This window comes from Odocoileus virginianus, chromosome 20 (assembly GCF_023699985.2).
Source record: "Odocoileus virginianus isolate 20LAN1187 ecotype Illinois chromosome 20, Ovbor_1.2, whole genome shotgun sequence".
Classification (NCBI taxonomy): Eukaryota; Metazoa; Chordata; class Mammalia; order Artiodactyla; family Cervidae; genus Odocoileus; species Odocoileus virginianus.
Genome location: NC_069693.1, coordinates 4,056,831 through 4,070,178, shown reverse-complemented (window position 1 = coordinate 4,070,178; position 13,348 = coordinate 4,056,831). Strand labels below are relative to the sequence as shown.

The following is a 13,348-nucleotide window of genomic DNA, read 5'->3' as shown; positions in this document are numbered from 1 at the left end:
CCAGGCGCCAAGAGGTAACTCTCCACGCAATGGCCGGGGCACGTGTCCAGGCCCGCAACTCCGGAGCAATCGCGAGACCAGGGGTACACGTGTCCAGGCCCGCATTTAGGGAGCTAACGCGAGAGGAGGGACAAGCACCCAGGTGCACTGCCGGGAGCTGTCATGAGAACTAAAGTAAATGTCCAGGTCCTGTCTCAGGAGTTGTTGCGAGAGCAGGAATAAGTGTCTAGGTCCTCTCTCTCGGAGCTGTCGCGAGAGCAGAGGTGGTGCCTGGTTCGGCCGCGACTCACAGCAGCCTGGAGCACGAGGAGCCGCTGCGAAAGGCGAAGAGAGCCGGGAGCCGCGGTGCTTGTCGGCGGCCGCTGCATCTGCCGGGAGAGTATTTCTTGTTTCCAAGAGCTCTCGATTTATCAGGAAGAGAGAGAAGAGAAGAGCAAACAAACAAAAAGGTATGAATTTCATCTTGAGATGAAGAGAGCGAGTCAGTCGTGACTGAGGGGTCTCCTGAGGTGACTGAGCAGATGGAGCCAGGAGGCTGAGCCTGAAGGACGAGACCGTTGGGGTGGCGGGAAGAGGGGCGACTAGGAGCTGGGAGGTGAGGCCAGGACGGGTTTCCTGCTTTGAGGGGAGGGAATGCCGCCGCTCTGGTGGGAAAAGGAACGAGGGCGGCCGTGGGGTTAGAAACGCCTTACGTGTCCGACGTCACTGTTTCGTCCTCACGTTGCTGCAGGTGCTCAGAGACAAGGGGAATGTTCATCTTTCAAAAACCAACTCATGGGTTCCTTGGTAGTTTCTACTTCTTTTCTGGTCCTTATTTAATTTATTTCCACTTTTTTTTTTTCTTATTTCCATGTATCTGCTAACCTTTGCCTTAGTTTTGAGTGGGTGGTTTGGTTATGTTTGGTTTGGGGGTTTTTTGGTATTTTGTGTGATTTTTTGTTTTTGTTTTTAGTTCTTTGTGGTATAAAGTTATGTTGATTATCAGAATCTTTTTTTCTTAATCTCATTTGTTGTTGAACCATCTCTCTTAGAGCAAAGCCTCTGCTGACTCCCGTAACTTTCGGTTTGCTGTGTTCCCACTCACGCTTGCATCTCAAGGTATGTTATTTCCATTTGGATTTCTTCTTTGACCACAGTTTGTTCTGCACTTTTTGTTCATCTCCACATATCTGTGAATTTTCCACCTTTCATGCTGTTATTGGCATCTTATTTCATATAATAACTGTGGGAAAAGAAACTTCATGTGATATCAGTGTTAAATCTGTTAAGACTTGTTTGGGGAACTTCCCTGGTGCCCCAGTGATTAGGACCTCACCTTCCAAAGCAGGGTATAGGAGTTCGATCCCTGGTCAGAGTTCTAACATTCTACATGTCTCAGGGCCAAAACCAAGACATTTAAAAAAAATAATATTATAACAAATTCAATAAAGATTTTTAAAAAAAGTCCTGCTTGGGTCCTAACATGTGATGTGATCTGGTGAATGTTCTCTGTGGTCTTGAGAAGAATGTATATTTTGCTGCTCTTGGATAGGTTGATCTGGTTATGTCCATAAAGTTCAACTGTTCTAATGTGTAGCTGACTCCAACATTTCCATGTTGGTTTTCTGTCTGATGAAAGTGGGAGTATTGCAGTCCTCACTATGGTTATGTTTCTCACTTTAGATACAATTTTTGCTTTATTGTTTAGATGCTCTGAGGTGAGTGAGAACTTATATAGAAGGCTTATCTTGTGCACCAGCATGATGATGACTATTGCAATCTTAATAGACTACAACATAGTATAAATATAATATTCATATGCACTGGGAAACCAAAAAATTGTGTGACCCACTATATTGTGACATTGACTTTATTGCTATGGTTTGGAACCAAACACAACTTCTCTAAATTATGTCTATATTTCTGCTGTGGACCTCACAATTTATTTCCTTTGGGCTTAATTTGTTCTTCTTTTATAGTTCCTTGAGGTGTAAAGCTATTTTGTTTGAGATCTTTCTTCCTTTTTCATATAGATATTTATTGCTATCAACTTAGTTCTTAATCTGCTTCCCATAATTTTTGTTATCTTGTATTTCCATTGTCATTTTCTGAAGATGTTTTTATTTTTTATTTTCATTTCATCCGTGTAGTTTAATCTTCACATATTAGTGAATTATCCCATTTTTCTTTAATAATTAATTTTTAGTTTCTTATCACTGTGGTTGAAAAAGATGCCTGAAATGATTTCAGTCTTAAATATAAGACACATGGTGAATGGACCATGTACACCTAAGAATATATTTTCTGTTGCTGATGGATGGTGTGTCTGTTAAGTTCATGTGGTCTCATATATAGTTTGAGTTCAATGATTGCTTATTGATTTTTATATGATTAATCTATTGCTGAGACTATGAAATTAATGTCCATATTATTACTGTGTGGGTGTATATTTTCCCCCTTGATTTATGTGAACAAGTCCTTAGTGTATTGAGGTGCTCCAATGTTGGGCTTACAAGTATTTACAGTTGTTCTATTTTATTAATGAATTGATACTTTCATCATTATATAATGACTTCCTTTGTCTGTTGTTACAGTTTTTGCCCTTTAGCCTGTTTTTGTCTGAGATGACTACAGTTACCACTACTTCCTTTGGTTTCCACTTGCATGGACTATCTTTTTCCATCCCTTCTCTTTAGGTCTATGTGTGACTGAAAACTTACATTCTGCATAACATAGTCCTGTGGGACACCAATAGGCTGAGTACCCTTCACTGTTGGGGTGGGTGATTAGAGGGTCCACCCCTTCAGGGGCAGCCACAGAGGTTGGGGCATGAGATGTGTGTGGACAAGTTCCTTCCAGGCACAAGATGAAGGCTTGGTTTTATTTTTTGAACCAAACCAGAGGGAGAATGTGGAAGGAGTGGCCACTTGTTCTTTCAGTCTCCTGAGAGCCTCCCAGTCAGCCGCTCAATGCAGTGCTTAAAACGCCAGATTCTCAGGCAGTAGCCAGTCGAGAGTACAGTCAAACTCCAGCAGGGTGATGGGTGTTAAAGCCTATTCATGCTGCACTGATCTTGGGGATGTGGCCATGGTGGATGCTAGCAGGTCATTTCATAGCCACTTTTTGATTTTCTTAGCCCTTTGAAGCTCCACAGTGCCCATCCACACTGTCTACCAGAGCTAAGTGATTTGAGGGAGCTAATGTGGTTCAAGTCCTTACTTCTCAGAGAAGCAAATAGTTGAGTATTTCATTGTGATTGGAATGCACTGTGCTACAGGTGGGGTTCATGGTGAGCAGGTGTCCCAGACTTTACCACCTGTTTTGATGTGGGTGTTTCCAAAGTCATCTGATGTGTACAAGTCATTCAGTGATTTCCTGAATTTCTTTCAAAGGAATTGATCCATGTGTAAATGTATTCACTGTGTCCATGGGAGGAGCAAACTTTCTGTGTTGCCATCTTGGTGAAATCATTCAATACGTTCTTATAATAAATGGGATGATCATGACTCCTAAAGTGGTAGAGTACATTCTTATCTCTGTCTTCTGTCACTCGTATACCTGATACATATTATTTAACACCTATGATGGGTCAGCAAATGTTGTTGAACAAGACAGATATGGTTCTTGAGTTCATGGACCTTACATGCAGGTGGAGAATAGGATATATAAGTAAGTAGGAGTAAATAAAAAATTATAATGGTGAAACTTATAACTAATGTCAAGTGTATGTTCTCCAGGTAAAACTGATTATCTGACATATGAGAGTGTCATTTTTCTCAAGAGAAGTTAAGAGTGAGAATCCCTTCCTAGTGTTGGTTATGTAAGAAGACTGCTCATGTCATCACCTGCACAGTTTCCTTTCTGCTCCAGGACACTCTGAAATCCTCTCCATGTCTTTTCAGAAAGATGTCCTAAGAACTGCAAGTCAGGCAGCTCTGAAAACTACCTATCTCTTACAGATGGGAGTTGGGTCTCTGGTCAATGTCATCCTTTTCTTCCACAACATCTCTCCACTCTTGTTTGGACACAAGCAGAGACCCACAGACATGATTCTCACCCACATGGCCCTGGCCAATCTCTTGGTTCTTCTCTCCTCTGGGATCCCCCACACAATGACAGCTTTTGTTTCAAGTAAGCCCCTGTCCAGTCTAGGGTGTAAACTTGTATATTACGTACACAGAGTGGCTCGCGGCACCACCCTGTGCTCCACCTGTGTCCTGAGCACCTATCAGTCCTTCACCCTCACGCCCAGAAGTGAAGGGAGGTCATTGCTCAGAAGAGCCCCCAGGGTCACAGATTCTTCCTGTTGGATCTGCTGGATATTCAGTGCCTTAATGAGTATTTGTATTCCTGTGAACATCAGTGGTCCTCAGGACACGCACAACTATTCTGATACTCAAGGCAGGTGGTTCTGCACATCCTTGGGTCATATATCAGGCTTTACGTTCTTGTGGTCTGTCTCAGATGCCATATTTATTAGCCTCATGATCTGGTCCAGTGGCTCCATGGTGCTGCTTCTGCACAGACACCACCAGAAAATGAAGTATATTCATACCCGCACTGGACACCACAGATGCCCCCCAGAGACCAGAGCCACCCACACGATCCTGATGCTGGTGGTCACCTTTGTCATCTTCTATGTGCTGAATTCTATTTTTGCTTTTTGTATTAGTGCTTTTCACGATTTTCGCCTATGGTTGCTGCAGACCTCTAGTGTCTTAGTTTCATGTTTTCCCACTGTTTCCCCCTTCCTCTTGCTCCTTAGGGATCCTAGAGCACCTAGATTCTGCTCCTGAATTATTAAAATGTATTGTTAAAGTGTGAAATGTATAGTAGCTTCAGTAATGAGAGTAGTGACTCCGTTCTGTAACTGTTTCCTCAGTAATGTTTCTCCAGTATAATTAGTATATAACATAATGTCAGTTCCAGTTGTGCAGCATGATAAATGGGTATTTATATGTACTGCAAAATGATCACCACAGTGTCTAATTGATATGAAGCCTGCACACCCTAAACCTGTGCTCCGCAACAAGAGAAGCCACCACAATGAGAAACATGTGCACCGCAACTAGAGAGTAGCCTCCTTCACAGCAACTACACAAAACCCATACACAGCAACAAAGACCCAGTGCAGCCAAAAATAAAATAAATAATTTTTAAAAGAAAGAAATTTATCATTAAATAAATACAAACTCTTTATGAGGAAATCATTTCCTTGATGGCCAGTTCAGCTCTCTAGAAGAAACCTTCTTTATTTTTTCCATATGTTGCAGCTAATACCTGATATACATTGACACATAATCTAATGTTTGTCTAGATAAATATTACTGTAGGGTGGGTGGAAATTTTTATTTCATGGATGAAGATAATAAATACATAAAGTGGATGTGTTCTTCTGTATTACTATATACCTTTATTTCACTTGTATTTTCCAGTATGCTGTAGTGTTAATACAGAAAATAAATGTTGTTCATATGGGTTGCTTCTTCTTTCAACCTGAATTTTCTTTATGTGATTGACCATCAATAAATTTGGTTGATTGAATGGATTAAGTAACATGAAGGAGGGAGTAAAAACTGTCTTTATATTTGTCACTTGAGTGTTTATTGTTCATCACTGAAAATCAGAAACTTGGGTCTTAGTTTTCAGCTTTTCCTGTTTTCCCTCTTTTTTTTTTGCATTTTATTTGGATAGTCTAGTGTTCTGTTTTTTGCATTCCATTTGAAAAGTATGTGGTGTTATGGTATAACTACTTTTTTATTGGTTTGATTTTTGTAGCCATTGTATGAGTTCCTAAAGTATTGTATTCTGCTTAGAATCACTGTTGGCCATTTTATAGAATATGTAGGAATTTCTTAGACTATACAGTTCCACACATTTGTAATGTTTTATGGTACTGTTTTTATAAATGCTTATTCTCCATACATATTATTACCCACAGTTAATGCTATGGTTTTTGCTGTGATAAAATAGTTGTCTCTAATGCAACAAATGTGGTAGTACCAAGTGTTGAAAGGATATGGATCAAGAGAATTTATTTCTTTTCTCTTTTTATTTTATTTTTTAATTAAATTAATTAATTTAATTAAAGTCGACATAAATGTTATATTTGTTTCTGGTGTACAACATAGTGATTCCACATTTATTTACATTATGAGTTGATCACCACAAGGCCCGTTACCACTCCTCTCTGTACAAAGTTGTTACAGTGTTGACTGTATTCCTAATGTTATATCTTAGTGACTTATTTATGTCATAACTGGAGGTTGTGCCTTAATCTGTTTCATCTGTTCATCTGTTTCATCCAACCTCCAACTTCCCTCCTTCCTGAAAACCACCAGAGTATCTGCCTCTGTAAGTCTGATCTTGTTTGTTTTGTTTTCTTTTGTAGACACCCCATGTAAGTGAAGTCACAATATTTGTCTTTCTTTATCTGACTTATTTCACTTAGCATAATAGGTCTAGGTTCATCCATTGTTGCAGATGGCAAAATTTCATTCTTTTTCTGGCCAAGTAATATTCCTTTGTATACTACATCTTCCTTATACATTCATCTGTTGGTAGATACTTAGATTGTTTCCATTTCTTAGCTATTGTAAATAATGCTGCAATGAACATTAAGGTGTCCATATCTTTTTGAATTATTGTTTTTGTTTTTTGGAAAAATATCCAGGATTGGAATTGCTGGATTGTATGGTAGTTCCATATCTCATTTTTTGAGGAATCTCTATTCTGCTTTTCACAGTGACCACACCAGATTACATTACAACCAGCGGTGCACATGAGTTGCCTTTTCTCCACATCCTCACCAACACTTGTTATTTGTTGTCTATTTAATAATAGCTTTTCTGACAAATGTGAGGTGATATCTCATTGTGGTTTTGACTTGCATTTTCCTGATGACTAGTGATGTTGAACACTCATTATTACTGCTTTATAATATTCCATTCATTACTTATTCTAGTGCTGATGGTTATTTGAGTCTTTTCTGGCTTCTTACCATTGTAAGACATGCTGTGATGAACTTTCTTACACATGTGTTCTGATGAATATGTATAAGAGTTTCTCCTGGTTATACAGCTGATCTGCCATGAAGAATATAAATGTTTACGTGACAAAATAATGTCGCGTTATTTTTCAAAGAAGTTGAAGAAGGTTTCGCAGGCTGCATGAGATGCTGCACTTCCCCTGCTGACTTATTCAGTCCCTGATACTGGACCAGGTGTTTTGCCACAGCCAGGTGGGTTCAGCTGAGGGGTAGAAGCTCTGAGTCTGACCAGCAACACCCAATGGAAACAGACATTGGTCATAGAGGTCGATTATGATTATAAATTTACACATAGCCACATTAAAGTAAGTGTCAATTATTTTACGGTGTCAGTTATTTTATGGTGTCAGTCATAACTATTACCATTTCAGGTTGTAATCAGTTCTGAATAGTTCTTGACAAGATGGTTTAAAATCTCTGTCTTAATACTTTGTTGAAATTGAGTGTGTGTGCTACACCCACAGCCCCTCTCAGTTCAGATGAGCCCATTTCAGGAGCTCTGTAGCCACACAGGACTGGAGCTTCCACACTGGACAGCCCAGATCTGGACACTTTCACCAGCTCCACTAGAAGTCTGGTGGTGAACCACATCCTTCATGTAACCAGCATTTCATATCTCCGAGCCAGGACCATGAGTATTATTTCTGTTTTCATCTTCATTACCTAGTACTAAGGATGGCACACAGTTGGGTCACAGTAACTCTATGTGTTTAAATGTGTGGGGGCAGATTCCAAGGATGAATAAATCATTCAGTACATTAAATCATTATCATGCATATTTTCTGCAGACAGGGACTACAGTTGAACACTTTAAACAGGCAGTGGCCATCTTATCTGCCTGCCTTCTCTTCTCAAACCCATGTACCTGAACTGTGGACAAGTCTGCTGGCCACAGTGCATCAACTCCTGCAGAAGGAGCACAATGGGGACGATTAATTGTACCCCTTCTGCTCTGTGGGCTTCAGAAGAAGGAACTCAGGACTATTTCCCAGCTTAGGGAACTGGTCCCCAAGAACCAATTATAAATTGATGGTTGCTATGGTCAATTTAAAGTATTCTAATGTCCCCTCTCTATTTTTTCTATCAGTAATAATTTTTAACCCGCAAAACTCTGGAGATCCCAATGCAGTTGTTCTTCCTGGAGTTTCTACCTTCAGACTCTACACGCTGAGTCCCCATCAACCCAAGGATAGAGTGCATGTTTTCCTACCCCAGGTCTTGTTTCCAAGGTGTTTCTTTCCATCATGAGTCTCTGCTCCCATAAGCTTTGATCCCTTCTATTCACTGTCCAAGTCTTCAGTCTTTGAGGCAGTGATGCCCCCAGTTTTCTCACCTCTTTTACAGATCCAAGAATTTTTCCTCTGTTCAGTTTTTTTTTGTTTCTTGTTGTTAAAGCAGAGTGGTGACTTTCAAGCTCCATGCATGAAAAACCAGAAACCAGAAGTCCATGACTAATTTCTTAAGTTACACTGGGTAGAGTAATTCTGATGATACATGAGTTCTCCAATGTTGACAGCTAATTCAATTGCAGCCATATTAAAATTAGTTGGACAGTCTTATAACCTCAGTGATATTTTTGCATTTTATTTTCTTAATACATTTTTACCATAGGCAGGATAATCATGAGTTCTGTGGGTGGTAGACTATATCCTTGACTCTGTCTCCTATCATATATTCATATACTCAGTACGTATTACTTAACACCTGTCAGAGATCAACCACGTTGCTGAACAAGACAGACATGATTCCCAAGTCATGGAGTTCAGTTCAGTTCACTTCAGTCGCTCAGTCATGTCCAACTCTTTGCAACCCCATGAGTTGCAGCACGCCAGGCCTCCCTGTCCATCATCAACTCCCGGAGTTTACTCATACTCATGCTCATCAAGTCAGTGATGCCATCCAGCCATCTCATCCTCTGTCGTCCCATTCTCCTCCTGCCCCCCAATCCCTCCCAGCATCAGGGTCTTCTCCAATGAGTCAACTCTTCGCTTGAGGTGGCCAAAGTGTTGGAGTTTCAGCTTCAGCATCAGTCCTTCCAATGAACACCCAGGACTTATCTCCTTCAGGATGGACTGGTTGGATCTCCTTGCAGTCCAAGGGACTCTCAAGAGTCTTCTCCAACACCACAGTTCGAAAGCATCAATTTTTCAGCGCTCAGCTTTCTTCACAGTCCAACTCTCACATCCATGCATGACCACTGGAAAAACCATAGCCTCGACCAGACGGACCTTTGTTGGCAAAGTAATGTCTCTGCTTTTTAATATGCTATCTAGATTGGTCATAACTTTCCTTCCAAGGAGCAAGTGTCTTTTCATTTCATGGCTGCAGTTACCATCTGCAGTGATTTTGGAGCCCCAAAAAATAAAGTCTGACACTGTTTCCACTGTCTCCCCATCTATTTGCCATGAAGTGATGGGACCAGATGCCATGATCTTAGTTTTCTGAATGTTGAGCTTTAAGCCAACTTTTTCACTCTCCTCTTTCACTTTCATCAAGAGGCTTTTTAGTTCCTGTTCACTTTCTGCCATAAGGGTGATGTCATCTGCATATCTGAGGTTATTGATATTTCTCCTGGCAATCTTGATTCCAGCTCGTGCTTCTTCCAGCCCGGTGTTTCTCATGATGTACTCTGCATATAAGTTAAATAAGCAGGGTGACAATATACAGCCTTGATGCACTCCTTTTCCTATTTGGAACCACAGATATAAATACAAAACAATAATGGTGAATAATACAGCTGTTGTTATGTGCTTGTTCTTCAAGTAGAGCCCCTCCTGTAGAGTATAGAAGTATCTGCTTTCTCGGGATAAAGAAGAGTAAGAATTCTTTTTTATTTTGAGAATTCTTTTCCAGTGTCAGTTCTGTAAGAAGACTGCTGATGTCATCATTAGCACAGCCGTTTTTCTGCTCCAGGACACTCTGACGTCCTCTCTATGTCTTTTCACAAAGATGCCCTGACAATCCCAGGGGACATGGTTCTGAAAACTCTCTTGCAGTTACAGATGGTGGTCGGGGCTCTGGTTAATGTCATCCTTTTCCTCTACAGCATCTCTCCAGTCTTGCTGGGCCACAAGAAGACATCCACGTACGTGATTCTCACCCACATGGCTGTGGCCAGTCTCCTGGTTCTTCTCCGCTCTCGGCATTCCCCACACAATGGCAACTTTTGTGTCAGAGAACTCCCTGTCTGGTCTTGGGTGTAAACTCTGTTACTTACAGAGGGTGGCTCGCAGCACCGCCCTGTGCTCCACCTGTGTCCTGAGCATCTCTCAGGCCTTCACCCTCACCCCCAGGAGAGTGGAGTGGGTGATGCTCAGAGGAAGGGCCCCCAGGGTCACTGGTCCTTCCTGCTGCACCTGCAGGATGCTCAGTCTCTTAATGTACATCATTGTTCCTCTGAAAACCACTGCTCCACAGAGCAGACACAACTATACTGATAACCAAGGAATGTGGTTTTGCTCATCCTCAGGTCCTGCTGACGGCTCTGGCTACTTGTGGTCCGTCTCTGATGCCGTGTTTCTTGGCCTCATGGTCTGGTCCAGTGGCTCCGTGGTGCTTCTGTACAGAAACCGCCAGAGGGTGCAGTATATTCACACCCCCACTAAGCACCACAAATGCGCGCTGGAGACCAGAGCCACCCACACCATCCTGATGCTGGTGGTCACCTTTGTCATTGTTTACATACTGAATTCCATTTTTTCTTTTTATATTGCTTCCTTCTCAAATATTCATCTGTGGTTGATACAGACCGCTCAAGTTTTGGTTTCATGTTTCCCCACTTTTAACCCCTTTCTGCTTATCCTTAGGGATCCTAGATTTCCTAGATTCTGCTCTCATGTTGTCAGAAGTAACAGCTGAAGCGCAAATGTGTAGAAGATAGCTTCACTAATAGCTGTATCACTCTATTCTGTGACTCTTTACTCAATGCGTTTTTACTGATATAATTAACATAAAATGTTATAGTAGCTTCAGTTGTACAATATAATGTTTCTATACATGTATATGTTGCTAAATATCACCTCAGTAAAAATTAATTGCTGTATTCATACACAGACACAAAAATTATTTTTCCTGTAATAAGGACTTTTAAGATTTACTCTCTTAGCAATTTTAAAACCATGCAATACAGTATTATTATCTATAGTCACTATATTGTACGTTATATCCCTGTGACTTATTTTACAACTGAACATTTATACTTTTTGATGTTTATAATAAGTACCAAATTTTCACATAAAATCCAGTGAACAGGGAAGATAAGTTTAATAAGGTGCTGCACTGGTATATTTGATAGTCCAGCCATCAAATTATATCAGCTTGAAAAGGATACTTCAGATTTTTGAGGAAATCGATTTCTCTCTCAATCCATCCAACCATCTGATAAAAATCTCCTTTATAAAGAAATATTTAAAGTATTTCCACAAATTTCATCTCAGTGTTACTGTGAATGATACCTGAAATACATTGGCACATAATCCAGTTTTGGTCCAGGTAAATATTATTCCAGGATGGATGGAGATTTTATTTCAGCAAAGAAGATTTTTTAAAAACTGGGAAAAGGAGAAGGTGTTGTTCTGTATTACCTTGAATCTTTGTTTAACTCATGTTTCTCCAGTCAGCTATAGTGTTACACAGAAAATCAGTGTTCTTCAATGGATTCCTTCACCTGAAAGCTGCATGTTCTTTACATGGTTGACTCTCAGTAATCTGGTTGATTGGATGGATGAAGTCGTATGAAAGAAGGAGTAAAAACTGCCGTCTTTTATATTTGTCACTTAAATGTGTAGTTTTCTTCTTTGAAAAATAGGGGTCTCAGTTGTCTGTTCTGTTGGGTTTTTACTCTCTTTATTTTTCCTTCCCCCCTTGTTTTGTGACAGACTGTTGTTTTTAATATACCATTAAAATTGTTTAAATTTTTTAAAATTAGAGGATAACTACTTAACAATATTGTGATTTTTTTTTTTTTTTTGCCGTACTTCCACATGAATCAGCCATAGGTATACACATGTCCCCTCCTCTTGAACCCCCCTCCCTCCTGCCTCCCCATACCACCCCTCTAGGTTGTCACACAGCACCAGCTTGGGGTCCCCTGCGTCTTACATCAAACTCCCACTGGCTATCTGTTTTACATACGCTAATGTATATGTTTCACTGCTACTCTCTCAAATCGTCCCACCTTCTCCTTCCCCCACTGTGTCCGTAAGTCTCTCCTCTATGTCTGTGTCTCCATTGCTGCCCTGCAAGTAGGTTCATCAGTGCCATCTTTCTTGATTCCACGGTGATGGTGGTTTTGTCGCTAAGCCGTGTCCAACTCTTCCCAATGGTCAAAGGAGCCTGACAGGCTACAGTCCATGGGATTCTCGAGGCAAGAATACTGGAGTGGGCTGCCATTTCCTTCTCCATGATTCCATATATATATGCATTAATATATGATATTTGTCTTTCTCTTTCTGACTAACTTCACTCTGTAAGGTTCATCCACCTCATTAGAACTGACTCAAATGCATTTCTTTTTATAACTGAGTAATATTCCACTGTGTGTATGTATGATAACTACCTTATCCATTCATCTGTTGATGGACATCTAGGTTGCTTCTATGTCCTAGTACTGGTCTTTAGTTGCTTTACAATGTCGTGTTGGTTTCTGCTGCACAGAAGTGAATCAGCTGTACATATATCTCCTCTTTTTAGATTTCCTTCCCATTTAGGTCACCACAGAGCACTGACAGAGTTTCCTGTACTATACAGCAGGTTTTCATTAGTTATCTGTTTTACACATAACACTGTATATACGTCAACCCCAGTCTCCCAGTTCATCCCACCCCCCTTTCCCCTCTTTGGTGTCCATATGTTTGTTCTCTATATCTGTGTCTCTAATTTTAGTAGTGTATTTAAAATAAATAACCAATAGGACCTACTGTATAGCACAGGGAACTCTACTTAATATTCTGTAATGACCTAAATTGGGAAAGAATTTGAAAAAGAATAGAAAAAATAATAAAATGAATTCATATTGAGTTATTAAATGAGAGGAAACTAAACCATATTCAGGGCTTCACCAGTGACTCAGTGATAAAGAATTCACCTGCAAGGCAGGAGACTAGGTTGGATCCCTGGGTCGGGAAGATCCCCTGGGAGAGGAAATGGCGACCCACTCCAGTATTCATGCCTGGAAAATTCCATGGACAGAGGAGCCTGCGGGCTACAGTTCATGGGGTCGCCAAGAGTCGGACACGACTGTCATGACTGAGCACACATGCATGCAAACCTTATTTATCATTCTGAAACCTCCTTTTTGACTTAACAGTATATCAAGGATAT

At 40.6% G+C, this 13,348-nt stretch overlaps 1 long non-coding RNA gene across 1 annotated transcript; it reads left to right on the top strand.

Annotated features, from left to right (window-relative positions):
- The first annotated feature begins 291 nt into the window (after positions 1 to 291).
- On the top strand, positions 292 to 12,842 carry LOC139029799 (uncharacterized). The gene is made up of 3 exons (XR_011482007.1): positions 292 to 449; positions 1,032 to 1,098; positions 10,074 to 12,842. It is a non-coding gene; the product is annotated as an uncharacterized lncRNA (long non-coding RNA).
- Positions 12,843 to 13,348: the final 506 nt, after the last annotated feature.